We start from the raw sequence: 20,303 nt of genomic DNA on the forward strand, positions 1-20,303 counted from the left end.
TGGAGCCAATGGATGAGGAGCCTCCAGTTGCAAATAAGGTATGTCACAATCGCCAGTTTTCAACCATGTTCGAATGATGTAATTAGAATAATTTTATCAGTTGACATTTTAGATTTCATCAAACATAGTATCATGCATGCTTAAGTTAGGGACTTAACCACTAACCTACCCTTACTTTCTTTTTTAACCACCCAACTCTGAACCATCTGAAATCCTTAGGCCTCCTTTGGAACTAAGGAAAAATGGAGGAATTTCATAGGATTTGAATCCTATAGGAAAAATTCCTATGTGACCCTTTGGAAAAAAAATTGAGCATCTATTCCTATGACATTCCTATGGAACGGCTTGTTCCATAGGAATTTTGGAGGATTCTCAACATGAGGTCCAACCTCTTGGAAAGCATCATCTGCGTCTATCTCTCTCATCTGTTTCTTGTGTTTTCCCTGCGCTCCATCGAAACAGCCATTGTTTTCCATTCTGTAGGATTGAACATAATAGGGCACTCCAATACCGTGTTTTTTTCCTATACCTCTGTTTTGAGAATCTTGTGTTCCAAAGGAGCCCTACACGGTGAAAGCCAGTTGAGCAACAAGGTGATTTTAAAGTTGTAGTTTATATGTGAATTTGTGTTGGAATATGTTGCCATTATCCTTACAATTTGTGGACGGTCTTTTCTTCCATAATGCATTTCCCGCTCCACCCCACCAGATTGAGAGTCATGTGGTAGGACCAGTGTGATCGTGATGGTCTCTCTCTCTCTCTCACAGAAGGAGTGCGACCACATCTGGGTTAGGGCAATGCCACCTAAAGCTAGCTAGGACACTAATTTGATGATAACATGATATTGGCTGACACATGGCCCATAATCAATAACAATATCTGTGTTATCCACGCATGGCAGCAGGTCACACATCCTAAAAGCATGCCCACTAGATGTGCATGTCATGAGGGATTATGTTGAAATCACACATCATGTCCATGTTGTGTAAAACCGCTCCGAAAGACGACAGGGCTAAAATAAAATTGATTAATTTCAAATTTCAATGTTGCAAATTAGACGGACTTGAAGTCAAGTACTGGGGCGACTAAACTGTGTGTTCTGCCCAGACGAGATGCACTCATCTATGATTGGATTGTAGATGCATTCTTACATACTTTTTTCTCGAATTAGGTTAAAGAAGGAAGTGTGAAAAAGTGGGCATGCGTATGTTTTGCACCTTTGCCGGACTACAGAATTCAGAAATTCTCTAGAAAGCTCCGAGACATATGTGTCTCCATTGGAATGGTAAATTACTGCACTGTCCAGAACCAAGGGTTTCAAGTAATCACATATGACTCATCTGACTTCAACTATCAACATGATAGGATTTTGTCTGGCTTCCATTATTGTTCGTGAAGAAAAAACCAGCTTGTTCCAAGGATATAGAAGAATGTTTGTGGGATGCGTACGAAGAGTTCATGGATGATTATGATTTCCAATGCAAGTTAGACCTTCTAACTATAATTTTGCCCCAAGACAGAGATTTCCATGGTATGTAAGTTATATTATGCATCAGAAGCAAATTTGATTTACCTTTTTTTTATAGTGCCATGTGCAATTTCGCAGGGAAAGTTGAAGAGGTGTGTACACATATGGGGGTTGTATATCAATACTTTTGGCCCATATCTACTATTCTACCAATAAATGAGTATCTGCGGAAAGCTGCTCAAGAAATAAGACACAAGGTTATCTTTTTCCTCCTCCTCTGGTCTTATTTTTGTTTGTTACAGAGTTCTCATGTTTGAAGTTCTTTCTCAAGTTGTAGGGCGTGGTCAGCTGCAACCCTTTGTACGCAAGGCCATACCATTTCTGTCAGAACACACGGTTGTTTTCGGTGCTGACATCTCTCTCGAGAAGCGTGGGATTTCTCTTTTCTCTGTATGTCTAACATGTCTCTAAATCTGTCTGGTAGATAATCATTAAATGGCCTTCTAAAAATTTGTTACACATAACAGTGGGCAATCATATTTTGGTGGATTCATGTAGGTGGTGGCATCAATGAACTGGCCTGAAGTAAGTAGGTATAAACATTTGGTCCGTTGTAAACAACAGATATGGTCTGAAGTCGTAGATGACGAGTTGGTCAGGTAATTTTTTAATTTGAGTATGATTCGTAGTGTCACTGTGTCACTTGTTCATTCAGGGAACTAACCGTCTTTTAACAGGGAGCTTCTGCATGAATTCTTCTAGGAAACAATGAAAATACCTAAAAGAGTAATCTTCTTCAGGTAGATATACTTCTAATGCTTCCATCTTTCGTCCAGTTGAATGAATGAGGTTTGTTGACAGTGCATCACCCTGCCCAGGCATGAAGTTAGAAGTCTTAGCGACCACACTTATGATGATGAAATAGCTGCTGTTAGAGAGGTAGGCATGCAGTATGATGTGCCTTACTATATCTAGTGCTTGGTTGGACACTCATTTTGATGCTTTTGTGGTTCCTTTATAGAGTTGTGTGTCTATATACGAGGGATTGAGTCCGAAAATCACATAGTAGTTGTTTCCATAAATGAAGGAAGTAATGAGATGACAAACAAAAGCGACATTCACCCCGGTTCGTGTATACCGTTTCTGTTTTCATTCCTCCCTCCCCCCCTAAGACATGCAAATGTGCCATCTCTAGCAGAGCTTGCATGACTAGGGGGTTCCTCTCTTTCCTTGGATCTGTAGGAGCTGAAGTTGGAGAAGTTTGTCATGCTGTAAAGTTTGAGTTTGATGTTGAGCATACTGTTGAGGTAAATTATGATGGCCACTGAGGCAAAGTTGTATTGTTATAGCACCTCAACAATATTATCCATTGTGGTTGATTGCAAATATATCTCTCTTCTCAGGGAACTGCTCATTACCATGTTATTCTTGATGATAATAATTTCACACTTGATGAGCTTAATTCAATATGCCTCAATCTCTACACCCCGTAAGTTTCAAATGCTTTCTTGAATTTATTATGACCAACTATAATTATGTAGGCACCTCTGACCCCTCATCTATTGGTATTGCAGCCATCATCGTTGGGCCTACGGAGATATGCCCATGGGTGAGTCCTTTCTGTTAGATTGATCTCCCGGCCAATAAGCCCAACGACCTATTGGGCCTTCGTCACGCGCCCTGATCGAGGGCGTCCAACCCTACATGGTTGGTGGGCCCCTGTCGCACTACGCTATATATAGAGGTGGGGGCCGGCGGCTCGAGGTACGAGGTTCACCGTGAGCCACAAACCCCACCGACAAACCCTAGACCGATCTGAGAGGGCACGCAGCCAGCGACAGGAAGCTCCACTGACTTCGTTATCACCACTGCACTGCATCACCGTCTCCACTGCGTCGCCTCTCCTCACCGACCGCCGCTGCCCGTGTGCTGCCTCCATCAACAAACCAGCGATGGCCGGATCGAGCTCCAACTCCACGGGATCCGATGGTCTGTGAACTCCTCACTCTCCTCTCCTTTCTCCCACTCTCTGCCTGTTCTAGTTCATCATGTTCAATAGTACATCCGCCTAGATCTACCCTAGTCGATCCACAGAAACTAACAATGGTACCGGAGCCTTTCTAGCGGTAGATCTAGATCGGGGAAAGAAAGAAATCGAACCCTAACCCTCAATCGTGTATGGGAAAAGTGCGAATAGATTGAGACATGGTCTCAACATCGAACCCTAACCCTAAATCAGATCGGGTACGAGAAAAGTGGACACGGTTTCAACAAAAAAAGGAAACCCTAACCCTAGCAGTTAGTCAGCCTAGGGTGTAGATCTCGGTTTTTCGAATCAAAAGCAACGAAAAATGAATGAAAAGAAAAGTAAATTCGAACTCGATTCGGATTCAATAGAAGCAAACCCTAACCCTAAAAAGGAAGCCTACCTGGGCTTTTACCCACCGCCGGCGGCATCGCCACCGCGCAGAAAGGAGACCGCGGCGTCGCTCCTGAACGGCACGCGGGACAGAGCCGAGATCCGCACTGCACCTCACATGTGCGGTCACGGCAATAGGGCACCACCATGCGGCCCCTTGACGATGGTGTGCTCAACCTCGGGCGAGCACGCACGCCAGCGAGAGGGCGCTGGACGGAGCCACTCTTCTTCTCCCTCGGCCACTGAGGACAGCTGCTGCTGCGGGTCTCTCCGAGCTGCGCTGCGCGTTGAGAGAGAAGGGGAGGGAGAGAATGAACCTAGGGTTTCTGGAGGGGTGCGACCGGGGTGAGTTTTATCCGGCCGAAAAGCGAGGAGAACCGTCGATCGGAGATCAACGGCCACCAGCGCATCGGGCCACATTCAGCCTAGGCGGGGAAAGGAACTCGTGGCCCAGGCCTAGGTTGTGGCCTGGGCGTGGAGGAGGCATCGCTCGCATCCACGCAGGCCGGTCGTGGGCTCTACTGGGCCATGGGAAATCAGCTGGGCCGGGAGCGCTGACGCGCACGCGTGAAGCAGGCCATGGGCCGCATTTCACTGGGCCGCCGCTGAACAGAGCGAAAAAATTCAATTTTATTTTCTAGAAGCAAATTTTGATGCATATTCGAATGATTTGAACTAAGTTTTGATGTTAATTTCTGTACAAAATTTATCCAATGATATTTTTGTTCAGTAAATAGTAATGTTGCTTCTAGAAAATATTATCATGAGAATTTTATTCAAAGTTTCCGCTGCGTATTTAAAGTTGTTATGGACTTTTAATTAAATTCGAACCAACGGGAGAATTTGATTTTAAGACCCAAGAAATGAATATGAATTGATTATAATGTTATTATTATTCTGACCAACGTTGATTAATAGCAATATTATAATGTTGATGTAATTATGGTTTTTTGTTATGCATTATTTCTATTTCTGCTCAACGGTGATGTGGATTTAATGTATAAAACAATTGTATGTTTTAATTTTGACCAACGTTGAAACTAAGGCATGCAAATTATTGTTGTTTTATTTTATATATATTATGTTCTCACTTTAAAGAGAAATTGTGTTTTCAGGAGGATACTCCTTGATGGCTTATATCAAAGATATCCCAACTCTCAAAGGGGATAACTATATTGAATGGAAGAAAAAGATAAACTTGGCTTTTATCCTCGCTGAGGTAGACTGGGTAGTCACCACACCGTGTCCCAAAGAACCTGTGGCACCGGTGAGGGAGACATATGAGACTGATGCTGCATGGCAGAACAGAGAGCGAGATTTTGCTCCCGTAAAGATGTCCTATGACCTTGAGCATAGGAAATGGGTCACTACCAACAAGAAGTGTTTGGCAGTGATAAAGAACATGATTGAGCCTGCTATTGTGGGCTCAATTCCAGACTGTGACACGGTCACAAAGTACCTAGAAAGAATAAAGAGTCAGTTCACTGGCTCTTCAAAGACATATGCAACCTATCTAATCAAGCAGCTGGTAACAAAAAGGTACTCTGGTGGCGGCAGTGGCATTAGAGAGCACATAGTGAGAATGAGCAATCTGGCATCTAAGCTCAAACCAATGGATTTGGCACTCAAGGATGAGTTTCTTATTCATTTGATTTTTGCTTCTTTGCCCAAAGAATTTGACACCTTTGTTGTTAATTACAACATATAGCCTGAAAAATGGGATTTAGAAAAGCTCATAGCCATGTGTGTGCAGGAGGAGGAAAGAATAAAAGTTTTACAAGGTGGTACTGTCAACTACCTAAAAGATAAGAAAAAGAACTATAATAACAGTTCTTCCTCCAAGTCATCTGGAAAGGGTCCCATGCAATAGTCTCAGAACAAGCAATTCCCAGTGGATAAAGACCAGTGTCTCTACTGTAAGAAGACGGGACATTATAAGAAAAATTGTCCTGATTTCCTAAAGATGATAATGAAAAATAAAGGTGAGAACATTATTACGTTCGTAAATGAATCCTTGCATGTAAAGTTTTCAAAATCTACTTGGTGGATTGATTTAGGTGCAACTATTTATGTTGCTAATTCATTACAGGGATTCCGTTTGATAAGAACTTTGCAAAGAAGCGAAAGTTTCATTAAAGTCGCAAATGGAGTACAAGTAGATGTTGAGGCCATTGAAGATCTTCCTCTAGAGCTTACTGATGGCTTCATACTTTTTCTTAGAGATGTTCTTTATGTACCTTCTTTGCAAAGAAACTTGATTAGTGTATCAAAGTTGGACCATGATGGTTATGATTGCCATTTTGGAAATGGCAAATGTCAGATATTGTTTAACAATAAATGTGTTGGTCTTGCCTTCCGACAAGACGAGCTTTATTTGTTATCACTTCGTAAAAATGTGAATTTCGTATGTGATGTGAATGAGAATGTATCCTCATCAAACAATGCAAACAGAAAACGAAAGAGAGCTCATGATGCGTTGTCGAAATTATGGCACTGTCGTTTAGGCCATATTTCGAGGGGGAGAATAGAAAGACTAGTTGAAAGCTCTAGTTTGATTTTGGTTAATTGATGAAACCCTAAGTGCTAACCAAGTTTATCAAGATGATTATGAGATATGTAGCACTACTCCAAGTGATAAAGCAATGGCGAAGATCATGACAATGGTGATGGCATGGTGATGGTCAAATGCTTAAACTTGGAAAAGAAGAAAGAGAAACAAAAGGCTCAAGGCAAAGGTATAAAATGTAGGAGCTATTTTGTTTTAGTGATCAAGACACTTAGTGAGTGTGATCACATTTAGGATAGATAGCCGTACTATTAAGAGGAGTGAAACTCGTATCGGAATGCGGTTATCAAAGTGCCACTAGATGCTCTAACTCATTGCATATGCATTTAGGATCTAGTGGAGTGCTAACACCCTTGAAAATGTTTATGAAAATATGCTAACACTTGTGCACAAGGTGATACACTTGGTGGTGTTGGCACATTTACAAAGGAGGTGGTGTTTGCAAGGTTGAGATGGGTTTGGTGGTGTTGGCACATTCGGCGCTTTTGAGAAAATGAAATGCCTATTTTCTATTGCGCCGAATGCAAAATTCTTGGTGGTTGGCACATTTGAGCAAGGGTGAAGAAGTTAGAGTTGAAATAGAATTGGTCGAAATGATGCTGGCGTCGGTCTACTGACCGGACGCTGGGTCACTCAGCGACCGGACGCTGAAAGGCTGCGTCCGGTCGAGCTGTCAGACAGCATAGTGGCTAGGGTTGAGCACCGGACGCTGGTCTGTGTCCGGTCAAGGTGGACCGGACGTGTCCGGTCGAAAAATATGCCTTGGGGAGCTTACTGGAAACGACCGGACGCTGGGGCTTCAGTGTCCGGTTAGTTTTACCGGAGCGTCCGGTCAGCTTCGTAGCCATTGAAATCTGACGAACAGCGTTTGAAGCTGGTGACGTATGGCGTCCATTGGGTGACTGGACGCTGAGGGCCAGCGTCCGGTCAGTATGACCGGAGCGTCCGGTCAGAGCGCGTTTTGCCCAGTGAAGGGGTATAATGGCTCTATTTGATGGGGGCTCTATTTATAGCCCCATGGCCGGCTCAAGGGAGCATTCTTGCACATTTTCATTGACATAGCAACCTTGTGAGCTTAGCCAAAGTCCTTCCACTCATCTCCATCATTGATTCATCATCTTTGTGAGATTGGGAGAGAATCCAAGTGCATTGCTTGAGTGATTGCATCTAGAGGCACTTGGTATTCGTGTTGCGCTACGGATCGCTTGTTTCTCTTGGTGGTTGCCACCACCTAGACGGTTGGAACAGCGGTGGAGGATCGGCACGAGTTGGTGATTGTTCGTGGCCGTCTCCAGTGATTGTGAGGGGAGTTGTACCTTCCCCGGCGGAGCGCCAAAAGGTAACTCTAGTAAATTGCTCGTGTCATTGAGTTACCTCACTTGTGGGTCAGTTCTTACGGTGTCCAATCATGTGGACGAGGTTTGTGAAACACCTCTTAGCCGCCGAATCACTAAGTGTTGGTCGACACAACGGGGACATAGCGTGTTGGCAAACACGTGAACCTCAGGAGAAAATCGATTGTCTCTTGTCTTTGGCATTCTCCCGGTGATTGGCTATATATTCATCTTGTGATTGGTTCATCCCCTACACATTGGTATAATCACCTTACTCACTTATTTACATTCTTGCAAACTAGTTGACACAAGCTCTTTAGTGTAATTAGAATTGAGAGCTTGCTTTATTATTTATACTCATCTAGTTGAGCTCTTTAGAGTAGTAAGGTTGAGAGCTCTTAGTGAGTAATTACATAGCAAGTTTGTATGCCTAAGTAATCATTGCAACTAGAATTATTGGATAGGTGGCTTGCAACCCTTGTAGAGCTAGAGCAAATTTTCTTACGCTATTTGTCATACTAATCATATTGCTCTAGTTGATTTGTAGATTTTTAAATAGGCTATTCACCTCCCTCTAGCCATATTAGGACCTTTCACTAGTTAAGAATGATATTCTTCCTCCATTAGAGCTCTCAGATTTAGAACAATGTAGAGATTGCATAAAAGGAAAGTATGTAAAGAAAATTAAGAAAGATGCCAAACGAAGCGCAGGAATTCTACAGATTATTCACACAGACATATGTGGTCCTTTTCCTATGAAAAGTGTGAATGGTTATGATTCATTCATAACATTCACGGATGATTACTCTCGCTTTGGCTATATTTATCCAATTAAAGAAAGAACAGAAGTGTTGGATAAATTCAAAATATTTAAAGCAGAAGTTGAAAATCAGCATGATTTAAAGATTAAGATAGTCAGGTCTGACCATGGGGGAGAGTACTACGGTCGGCATACCCCATATGGACAAGTTCCTGGACCTTTTGCAAGGTTCTTACAGGAGAATGGTATAGTTGCCCAGTATTCAACACCGGACGAACCTTAGTAGAATGGAGTAGCTGAAAGGCGTAACCGTACCCTGATGGATATGGTGCATAGTATGATAAGTTACTCCACTTTACCGATGAGTCTGTGGATGGAGGCGTTAAAAACCGCCATTCATATTCTCAATAGAGTACCAAGTAAGTCGGTGCCCAAAACACCGTATGAGTTGTAGGCAGGAAGAGTACCCTCACTTAACCACTTGCGTTTGTGGGGGAGCCCTACTGAGGCTAAAGTTTTTAACCCAAATATTGGGAAGCTAGATCCCAAAACAGTGAGTTGCCATTTTATTGGCTACCCAGAAAAGTCAAAAGGTTTTCGTTTCTACTGTCCTAACAGACATACAAAGTTTGTGGAAACGAGACACGCTGTCTTCCTAGAGGATGAAATGATTAGGGGGAGCATGGTAGCTCGAGAAATTGACCTTGAAGAGAAGCGGGTGTATGCACCCACTCTGATCATTCATGAGCCATTTTTCTCACTACCTGCTGTTACTGCACAGACAGTACAAGACACTGTGGTGCCAGCACCTGTTGTTATCCCGCCTGTGGTAACAATGAATGATGATGAGGAACCTGTTCCTCAGGATCCTATAGAAACTATTGCCACACATGAGGAGCAACAACAGCCTCAAACAGAAAATGTGCCAAATGAGGAGGCCCCTAGAAGGTCTCAAAGAGTTAGAAAATCAGCTATTCCTGCTGATTATGAAGTGTACAACACTGAAGAATTTCAAATGGATGATGATCCTACCTCATTTGAAGAAGCCATGAAAAGTGATCATTCATCAAAGTGGCTTGAGGCCATGGAAGATGAGATGAGATCAATGAATGCAAATAAAGTTTGGAATTTGGAGATAATTCCTAAAGGAGCCAAAACAGTAGGCTGTAAATGGGTCTACAAAACAAAACTTGACTCTCAAGGGAATATAGAGAGATATAAAGCCTGACTTGTGGCAAAAGGCTTTACACAAAGAGAAGGGATTGATTACAATGAGACCTTTTCTCCAGTCTCATGTAAGGATTCCTTCAGAATCATAATGGCATTAGTGGCACATTACAATTTAGAATTACATCAGATGGATGTAAAGACGACATTTCTCAATGGAGACTTAGAAGAAAATATTTACATGGCACAACCGAAAGGTTTTGTCATGGAAGGAAAAGAACATTTGAGATGTCGCCTAAAGAAATCCATTTATGGATTAAAACAAGCTTCAAGACAGTGGTACTTGAAGTTTGATTAGACAATAAAGAATTTTGGGTTTAAAGATAATGTTGAGGACAATTGTGTCTACGTAAAGTTTAAGAATGGGAAGTTTATCTTCCTTGTCCTGTATGTGGATGATATCTTACTTGCTAGTAGTGATGTCAGTCTACTACTGGAAACAAAGAAGTTTTTGTCCTCAAAATTTGATATGAAAGATCTTGATGAAGCTTCGTTCGTTCTAGGGATTGAGATTCACCGAGATAGAAGTAATGGGGTATTAGGACTGTCATAAAAGGCATACATAGAAAAAGTCTTAAAGAAATTCAGTATGCACAAATATAGTCTCTCACCTGCTCCTATAGTCAAGGGCAACAGATATGGGGATTTTCAATACCCCAGGAACCAATATGAGATTGATCAAATGAAAGTGGTTCCATATGCTTCAGCTGTCAGAAGCTTGCAATATGCTCAAGTGTGTACGCGCCTTGACTTGGTATTTGTTACCGGGTTACTTGGCAGATTCCAGAGCAATCCTGGAATAGAACACTGGAAATTGGTAAAGAAAGTCTTACGTTATTTGCAAGGAACGAAAGGCCTCATGATGACGTATAGAAGATCTAATTCATTCCATATAGTGGGATATTCAGATTCTGATTATGCGGGAGATAATAGAAAATCCACGTCTGGATATGTGTTCACTCTCGCAGGGGGAGCTATTTCATGAAAAAACTCAAAGCAAACCATCACTACACCGTCCACAATGTATGCCGAGTTTGTAGCGTGTTATGAGGCAACGGGGCAAGTGAACTGGCTAAAGAAGTTCATACCTGGTTTGAAGGTGGTTGACGACATCAATAGACCACTAAAGTTATACTGCGATAATAATCCAGCAGTACAGTATACTCACAACAATAGGTCAAGTGGTGCTGCCAAACGCATTGACATAAAGTATTATGTTGTGAAGGATAAAGTCCGGGATCAAATGATAAGTCTTGAGCATATAAGTACCGAAAAGATGCTCGCGGATCCACTTACAAAAGGCTTACCACCCAATGTGTTCAGAGAACATGTAGCCGGCATGGGTTTAAGGGAAAGCCTACGATTCCTGGACTATAAAGGGCCCAAAAGTTAAAGTAACTATTTCAGATCAGAGACGTGCATTGTAGCTGTCAAATCTATCGGCGATTGACCGTGACGATGAAATATACTCTATGCATCATCTGTGAAGAAATGAGTAAGGATAAAAGGATTGAAGTTTAAAGTTTAAGGATAAAAGTAATAGTGAGATCAAGGGGGAGAATGTTAGATTGATCTTCCGGCCAATAAGCCCAACGGCCTATTGGGCCTTGGTCACGCGCCCTGATCGGGGGCGCCCAACCCTACATGGTTGGTGGGCCCCCGTCGCACTGCGCTATATATAGAGGTGGGGGCCGGCGGCTCGAGGTACGAGGTTCACCGTGAGCCGCAAACCCCACCGACAAACCCTAGACCGATCTGAGAGGGCGCGCAGCCAGCGACGGGAAGCTCCACTGACTTCGCCGTCGCCACTGCACTGCATCACCGTCTCCACTGCGTCGCCTCTCCTCACCGACCGCCGCTGCCCATGTGCTGCCTCCATCAACGAACCAGCGATGACCGGATCGAGCTCCAACTCCACGGGATCCGATGGTCTGTGAACTTCTCACTCTCCTCTCCTTTCTCCCACTCTCTGCCTATTCTAGTTCATCATGTTCAACAGTACATCCGTCTAGATCTACCCTAGTCGATCCACAGAAACTAACACTTTCATGACTAATTGTTTGTCATTCTTGCGTTTGCGTGTCCTGAAGCCTTTGTGTGGCTTGTTACATTCATGCCATACACTATTGTTGCATATTTCAGGTGTTCTTACTGCTTATTTCTTGCTGTCTAGTCGCACCTGCCTACTTCGCTTCTCATGGGGACACCGTTGCTCGCAGAAGTGTCCTTTCTACTGGTCGTGACGAAGCCTGGGATTACTTCTACTAATCCTTTTGCTGGAGATGATACGGCTGCTTCTAGTTTCTTATGCAAGTGGCCACAAAGTACTTGTAAATTTTATATCTTTCCTTTTCCTATGATCCCATCTTGTGGTGTTGAGTGATGTTTCTATTTATCTTTTGGGACTGTGAGATTCCCTGGTCACTGCCTGCGTAACTAATGTTTATGCTTGTTACTCCCTAAGGGCATGTTATGGCTAACATTGCTTGTATGCTGAAGCGGCCCACCTAAATGGTAGAATGAAGCTGGTTTGTTTTCCAATGAGTTGTGGCAAAATTGAAAGAGGCAACTGTTTAGATTGCTACCACATGACACAAAGCGTACATATTGTGATATGAAGGGGGTTGTTTGTTTCGTAGCTACATTAGGGACTGGTTTGTTTTCTAGAAATTCGATCAAAATTTAAAAAGTTTGACTTAAAACGACTTCAGAAATTGATTATTTCAGGGACAGATGGAGTATAGACATCCTCTATTCCAAATTTCTCGCTAGCCAAAGATGAAGAGTGAGATAACTCTTTAGAGTACGCACAAGATATAGAAAAGTGTCGGAGGCTGAAAAGATGTAGAAAGTGATTTTTAATGAAATGACTCTCCAAATAATAATTTTGAGAGTAAATTTTAAATTAGATTAGAAGGCAATCTGTTTAAGATTTCATGTCACGGTTTGATTAGTCAAAACTGCATCAACACTATATAAAAAGGAAATATTATTTTTATAAATTAAAAAGGAAAAATAACGGGACAAGAAATGAAGCTCATGAAAGTCCGATGAAAAAAAATGGACGCAGGCAAGGAAAAAAAACAAAGAAAAGTCATGGAACCAACAGCACATGAAAGGCCTATGAAAAAAATGAACACTCGCAAGAAAAAGAGAAAAGTCACGGAAGAGCATCACGGTCCGACAAAAACGAAAAAAAAAAATACTGAAGCTAGCGTAACGCTAACGAAATTATTTAAGGGCAAAAACTTTTGGCTCTCTAATATTAGGTATAGATATAGATTAGATTAATAATAAACTATTTGATATTTTAATTCACAGTTTCATTATTGGTTGGACCACCATCCACTGATAAAGTTCTAATAATAATAATAAAAAAGTTTCATTCTAATCAACACTCCATCGTCATATTTTTAGTGATGCGAATATTTATTTATAGGAAAGAGTCGGGAGTATAAAGAGCTATAAATACATTTATTATCTATTTTTATTGTTTATAGAAAAAACAGGAAAAGAAAAAGGACACGGACGGAAAAAGGGGGAAAAAGCGTTTCTGTGGGTGGACGCCTGGACGGCCCGAGGTTTCCGTGGCTGACCGAGCTTGTGGGTAACGGACACGGAATAAAAGAGCATTGCGGTGGGTGGCTGATTCTATTTCTATGGGGTTAACCGACACGGAACTTGCGGATTAGGTTGGACGAAAGTTATTTAACGACAGAAATTTTACATCTTGAATCGATCCGGCCGAGCATCCATCTGCATCTCGCGCTCCACCACCATGAGCAGCGGGAGGTCCAACACAAGGAACATCGGTATCGCCCCACGATGACCGCTTCCGTTGCTCACCGATTAATAATACTCGTAACTGTTTGGTTTTGGAGCCGTGGTACGTACCTATGCATAGGTTGCACGTACGAGCTTCTCATCTTATATTTTCCTCGTGTTCTTGTTTTATTTTCCACATCAATACCGAGTCCGTTAAGGGGATGTCGTATGAATAAAAAAAACGTACCAGCTATGGAGAGCGGAAAAAAAAACAGGGAAACGGAGCAGCGGAGTGAAGCTGGGAAGCCTCGTGATGCCTTCAAGAAGGAAAACGAGGCCAAAGGCACCGGCGTCGCAAGGCTGCAAGGAAAGGTTTTCACCCGCAAATCCTAGCTCACCATCCAGGCTTTCGCCATGATGTCTCATACCCACCCACCATTCACGAAGCAAGGTGCCAGTGACAAACGCGGACATCCCCGCCAACACCGATGCCACCGAGAGCCAAGGGGGTTGTCCGCCGCCACGCACCATAACCAGCCGAAGCCAGCTAGCAGCAAGCCGAACTGGCCAGCAACAAGGGAAAGAAGGATGACAGGAGAAAGAGGGGGTCGGGTAAGGGAAGGCAGAAGCCCTAGCCACCCAGCCTAACAACATCCGCCCCAGATGGCTCTGGCCATCGGCCACCATAGCCCACCAGAGCCCAGGCCAACCCTTGCCCAACGTTAGGCTGAACAAGACAATGCTACAAGGCTACGTGCCTTTGGAGCATCCCCACCTGGGCATGGGTGCTTTGCTTTGCTAGCGAGGTGGTACAAATTCGATTCCTCGCGTCGCGGAGTGCAGACAACAGCAGCATGCAACAGCGCTGACTTGCTGCTAGCTTTCTCCGTGTGGCCCAATAGCGATGGTTTGGCCCAAATCCAGTCTCTTATTTATTGTTTTACTCTTTAGGCTTAATCTAGATGGATTCTAGACTCATATAATGGTGTAATGGTTTGATATATATAAATGTTGCTTTTACTCAATATCCCAATAGATATTTGTTTCCGACATTCTTCAAATCCGATTCATACCGTATTCGATACTCATTATTCGTATCCGTAACCGAGACAATCTGTATTCGTATATGTATCCGGTAGCTATCCGTGTCCGAATCCGACTCTGAATAGAAATGTGAAAACAAATACAATATCGGAGATATCCGTTCGTATCCGATCCGTTTTCATCCATAACTCCATGCGTGTCGCGGCGCACGGTAAACCTCGGGCTGCCATGTTGTGGCGCACGGCGGTGAGAAACTGGTGCAACGAAAGGATCAGGATCTGCAGCATCGGATCTCTCACTTGCTCGACTTATGGGCTGCACATGCGCCCGTTCGGCTACGAGGATTGATCTTGGACTGGGTTCAGAAAGAAAAGGAAAGTCAGTTAGTAGAACCAGTGTACCACTTGCTGCACCTGAAATTCTAAACCATGTAACCTGTACTCCTGGAGAGATAACGGGAATAGGGACAGAGAAGACCGGAAATGGAATCTTGTAGGGAAATAGAAGAAAGGTTGGAATACTTACTCAAAAAAGAGAGCAAATCTGTCAGAAAAATACAAGTACAGATATACTGGGGGATCAAATGCTCTGTTTCCAGTGAAGAGGAGCAAACCCATAGCATGAAGGTCTTAAATTATATGTCAATAGTTTGTGTTTTGTTGGCCTTAAATTATATGTCAATACTTTAATCTCTTGCTGCAAGACTTTCGTATTGACTTGGATTCTCCTTGTGCCCAAACCATATTCCGCAGAAATCTTGTTGAGGAAAAGAGCATGCGGGAATTTGGATTTGTTTGACAGGGGGAATTCCGTGGTCTTCCAAAGGAAATACTTCACGTGCTCTACAACCACAATTTAAACAGTCAAAACAGTCCATGATATTGAACGGAGAAAATAGAAAGAGCTGTGAAATCTGCCAGGTAGAGCAGGCGACTAAGGGCATCCGCAGTGGTGAGTCGATTTTTTTAGGAGAGAGAAGACCACGTAAGCTGCGGCAGTGAGTCGATTCCAATAATCTCCGGAGGTCGATCAACTCTTCCCATGGGCCAATCAAATAAAAAAATGTTTTCTTCTCGTGAGCAGGACACATGCAAAAGAGAGCCAGTGATTTCCATCCCTTCTCTCCTCGTCTTCTTTCTGCATGAATACTATTTTAATCGGTGTGAAAATTAGCTCATGTTTTGCGGTCGGTTCCTGAGTCCTGAGTCCTGACACACAAAAGTTTTGCTGTAGTGGTCCCTCCATCGACTTATGTAATTAAAATATTCTTATGAGTCGCTTTCGAAAAAACACTAGAGAAGCCCGCCTGTTTGGATCCCTTCATTTTGGAGGAAGTGGAATCTACTTAAGAAATTAGGCTATTTGGCTTGGAATTTGAGATTGCACAACTTTCCAAAGTTCACATATAATCCTATCTTAAATTCATAGGGTGGAAGATTGGAAATGGATTATATGGATTCTTCTTCTCCAACTTAGTAAAGCTGTAGACTTTACTTAACGGATTCTAAAGATTCTTCTTCCACAACTATAGTTTATACAATGAATTCAATACCAATGATCCAAACGGGGCCTAAAAGGAAAGAAACATCAACCACGAAGCAATCTAGGCCGTCCATCTTTCTAAGTTTATAAAAAAAATATTATGCTCTACCACCATCAATTACCGATGTGTGATTAAATCCAAGAGTTATAATGACATTTTTTTTGAACCGAGAGAGTACTAAAGGCTACAAGCAAGCAAAGTCCCATAAATAAAAAATAGAAAATGCCAAAAATAATATTTGTTGGGCCAAAAGGAACGTTTCATTACGCTCTAGCCTCCAGGCCCAGGTCCAGGCCAGTTCACGCCACACTGTACACTGTTGGCTGCTGGGGAAAGCTGTGGATTATGGGACCCCACCCCATCGCAGTGCTTTGTCAGGCATAGTGGAGGCAGCCGTACGTGTTTCCAGAGCGACCAGCACACCACCGGAATTAAGCGTGTGTTTAGCTTTAGAAAGTTTGGAATTTGGGGTTACTGTAGCACTTTCGTTTTTATTTAGTAATTAGTGTTCAATCATGGACTAACTAGGCTCAAAACGTTCGTCCCGTAATTTTCCACCAAATTGTGCAATTAGTTTTTTTTTTCATCTATATTTAATGCTCCTTGCCTTGCTGTTGCCTATACTAGCTCAGTCCTACGTGCCTGCAACATCGTTGCACCCCAGGAAATTGAAGTGGGTCGTAGCCTCAGTAACTTTGCTCTGTAAAGTTACGTCGTAACTTTTCATTCATCTGGTGCGTCCATTTAACATCTAACGTATCTAGTGATTTCTAGCATAAACAATTCCCAAACTTGACCATTTCAGCGTGCTGGACGTGCGTGGACGCGTGCTGGCGGCGACAGACCGCGGAGGTGAGCCTGTCGACGCGGAAGAGCATGGCCCCTTCCGACGAGGTCTTGCACTGCGCCTGAGATGGTGGCGCCCATCTCCTCCACGGCGGCGAGTAGCATGCCTGTCCCCATCTCCTCCCACTCCTCCGGGACGACGCGACGCCGGAGAGATCTGACTCTGCGCGGGACTCCATCTTCTCTGGGACAACTCGAATTCCGCCTTCTCCGGGAAGGGGCTGATGACGGCGACATGCGGGAGGGCTGCGCACGAGCTGCACGCGGTGCGGGAGGGCTAGTGTGGCACGAGACTTCTGCGGCGGCGCGGCGTGCTGTGCAGCTCTGAGCAGCGGCTCAGCGTGGCGAGGACTCCGTGAAAAGGTTTTTGGACGTCTTATGGCGAGCGCGGTGTCGAGCAGGGCGAGGGTGCGCGGGAGCGCGAACACCGGGTTGAACGTGAAGAAGCAGCAACTCAGTGTGGCGAGGACTCCGTGAAAAGGTTTTTGGACGTCTTATGGCGAGCGCGGTGTCGAGCAGGGCGAGGGTGCGCGGGAGCGCGAACACCGGGTTGAACGTGAAGAAGCGGCAGAGGCGGGAGTGGCTCTGGAAGCAGCGTGCGGCCATGCCCGCTGCCTTGTGGAGCGCCCCCTCCGTGTCGGCCTTGACGTGCGTGGCTGGGCACTCGTTCAGCTCGGCCCGCGTCGCCTGCTGCAAGAGCTCGGCAAGCTTCTTGGCGCGGGACCGCAGCTCCGTGAAGTCCGTCGGGAGGCCGATGCATCCCAAGTGCGGCTCCCAGCCGCCCACCACGGTGCTCCCGCATCTCCCGCAACGGCTCAAGTTCCGGTCATCCGCGACAGCGAGTAGCGCAGCATCCGCAAGGCTGCACGCACGCCCGCGATGGTGGTGCCGGTGGGTCCGATGCGCGCGGCTCCTGGCACCCGCGGCCGTCCGTGCCCGCGATGGCGACGGGCGACGGCGCTCCCTGCCGGCTCTGCCACGAGTTCGGCCGCTTTCGTGCGCTAAGGCCCGTGTCCGTGCGGCCTGCGGCCGGAAAACCGATTGAGAAACCTAGAGCCGGGCGTTAAAAGTATTGGAGCCGTCGGATGCTAACTGGAGGATGGAGATTGAAAGAAAGTTACAACATGACTTTGCTCTGTAAAGTTACTGAATCCGGCTCCGTTTCTGGAACGGGATTGACAAGCACGCCGCTGGCCAGTGCTTTTTTCCAACATCACGTGTTTGCGACGCGGACACTCGGCGTTGTTGGCCCGGCGCCGAAACTTCGCAGAAGCTGTGTGGTCTGGCCCCAAAAAACCGCAGCCGTGCGTCGTCTCCGTTCCAGGGGCGGGCATGTGGCCCTGGTTTCCCCACGGGGCGCGCATCCGTCTCGTGCGCCGACCACACCGCCACTACTATAAAGAACTCACTCACACCACGGAGACATCCAAGACCAAGCAGTCTGCACTCTAGCTGCACCCACCCACCAGATCGAGGGAGCCAAACAAACTCCGCGTCGTCCGTCGTCTTCTCGGCCACGCGCGCCCCGAGTCCATCGTCCAGTCGACCACCAGTACTCGATCGTCGCCCGGCCGGCGCGCGCGGCGATGTCGTTGAGCGAGCTGGTCGGCGGCGGGCTGCAGGGACGGCGAGCGATCCTGATGCATGCCCTCGGACGCCCGGTCCCTGCGGCGGCGGTGGCGAACGAGCGAGCAGGCGGCGGCGTCGTACGGGCGGCCGGGCCACCGCCGTGTTATGGCTCGTCGGAGTCTGCTGCGGCGGCTGTGAGTCGTCGTCATCCAATCGGCTCTGGAACGGGCGGCTCCGGCTCGCCTGGCGATGCTGATGATGCGCTTCTTGCTGCAGCCGCCGCACCGTCGCCGTCGCCGTCGCCGGGTCGTCTCACCGCCGAGATGGCTCTGTCCATCCTCGTCGACTGCTTTGGCCACTAGCTAGAGAGTAGAGATCGTCCTTTTCAGGCTCTGAATGACTTGACTACTACATTTCGTAATAATTTATTATTATGTATACTAATACGGAGTCGCATGTACGCTTGTATATATGAGTCCAAACAGCCAAGAATCCACGCTTGCTCGACGTAGCCTTTGCGGGAGACCGGAGCTCGATCGAGCAAGCCCAAAAGAAATACTCTAGCAGATCGATCAGCCCAGAAACGAGTGTTTGACGGGGTGTCAGGGTCATACACTGATATACACCCCTGAATGGCTGGTAGCACTTGCTAATAACTTTGTCTTGTCCTTGAGCCGAAAACTGATGTTTGGTAGGATGGCGAGAGAAGGCTATATATACTCGCCAAAGTCGAATGGGTTACGGATTCGATTTTAGAATGGCAAGTGTGTGAATCAAAGACCTTGTACTCAACTACTCCGTACTCGAGGTTCGTCGGCTATCCAATAGCGGTGGAAGCACATGACGATAATAAGGTTGTTGCAGGATGTCCTTATGGATGAAAAAAGTAAGGATGCGAAGATCTTACTGCCTAGAATCAAACAGGCCCTTAATCGTCATAAGGAGGTAGAAAGATGTATCAAAAGAAAATTTGTTGCTTCTTTAAACGAGGTGGGATCACCCAAAATTCTTCACTAACATATTCTTGACTAGCATATTCTTCACTAACATAGTCTTTATAGTCATCAAAAATAGCTGATTTTCTAATTCTTTGAGACCTTACGTGGCCTCAGCTATTGTCACTTCTTTCATATGGAGCTGTTGTTGCTCTTTATTGCTAGAAGATAATTGATTCTACATGCTCCTGTGTAACAGATCCCTGTTTATATTTTTCATCTTCTTTGATGAGCTAACAACAGGTGTTGTATAAGTCATACATCATCGACAGTTATTTGTTGCTCTTGAATCACTGGAGTGGCCGTGCAGTCCCACTTCTCTTCAAGTCTTAGGTCTCTGCATATCATGCTTCTCCAGATTATTCCATCTTTTATAAATATAGTGTATCTTTAAATTTCTAATTTGGGTTTAATCTATTAAAAAAGGTCCAGGAATTTAGCTATTTCTCTACTTAGGGGTATCATTATTATGACCGCTGTACTCACTCAACGATCACATTTATATTTTATAAATCACTCTTGCCTCAATGCACACTATGCATTGCATTATCTGAAGTATAGGGGAGTATCTTTCTTAACTGTCTTTCTTAATTGATCTCACAATTCTCCCCCTCGAAATATGGCATAAACTTTGCTGCCATAATTTCGAAAACTATTCAAAACTCTTGTGGATGAGGAGACATTTATGACTTACTTCATTTACATGAATATATCATGCAAACAAAGTTATTTCTTAATTCATATGGAAGTACACTTTCCTCATTCCA

The sequence above is a fragment of the Miscanthus floridulus genome, chromosome 5 (genome assembly GCF_019320115.1).
Source record: "Miscanthus floridulus cultivar M001 chromosome 5, ASM1932011v1, whole genome shotgun sequence".
Classification (NCBI taxonomy): domain Eukaryota; kingdom Viridiplantae; phylum Streptophyta; class Magnoliopsida; order Poales; family Poaceae; genus Miscanthus; species Miscanthus floridulus.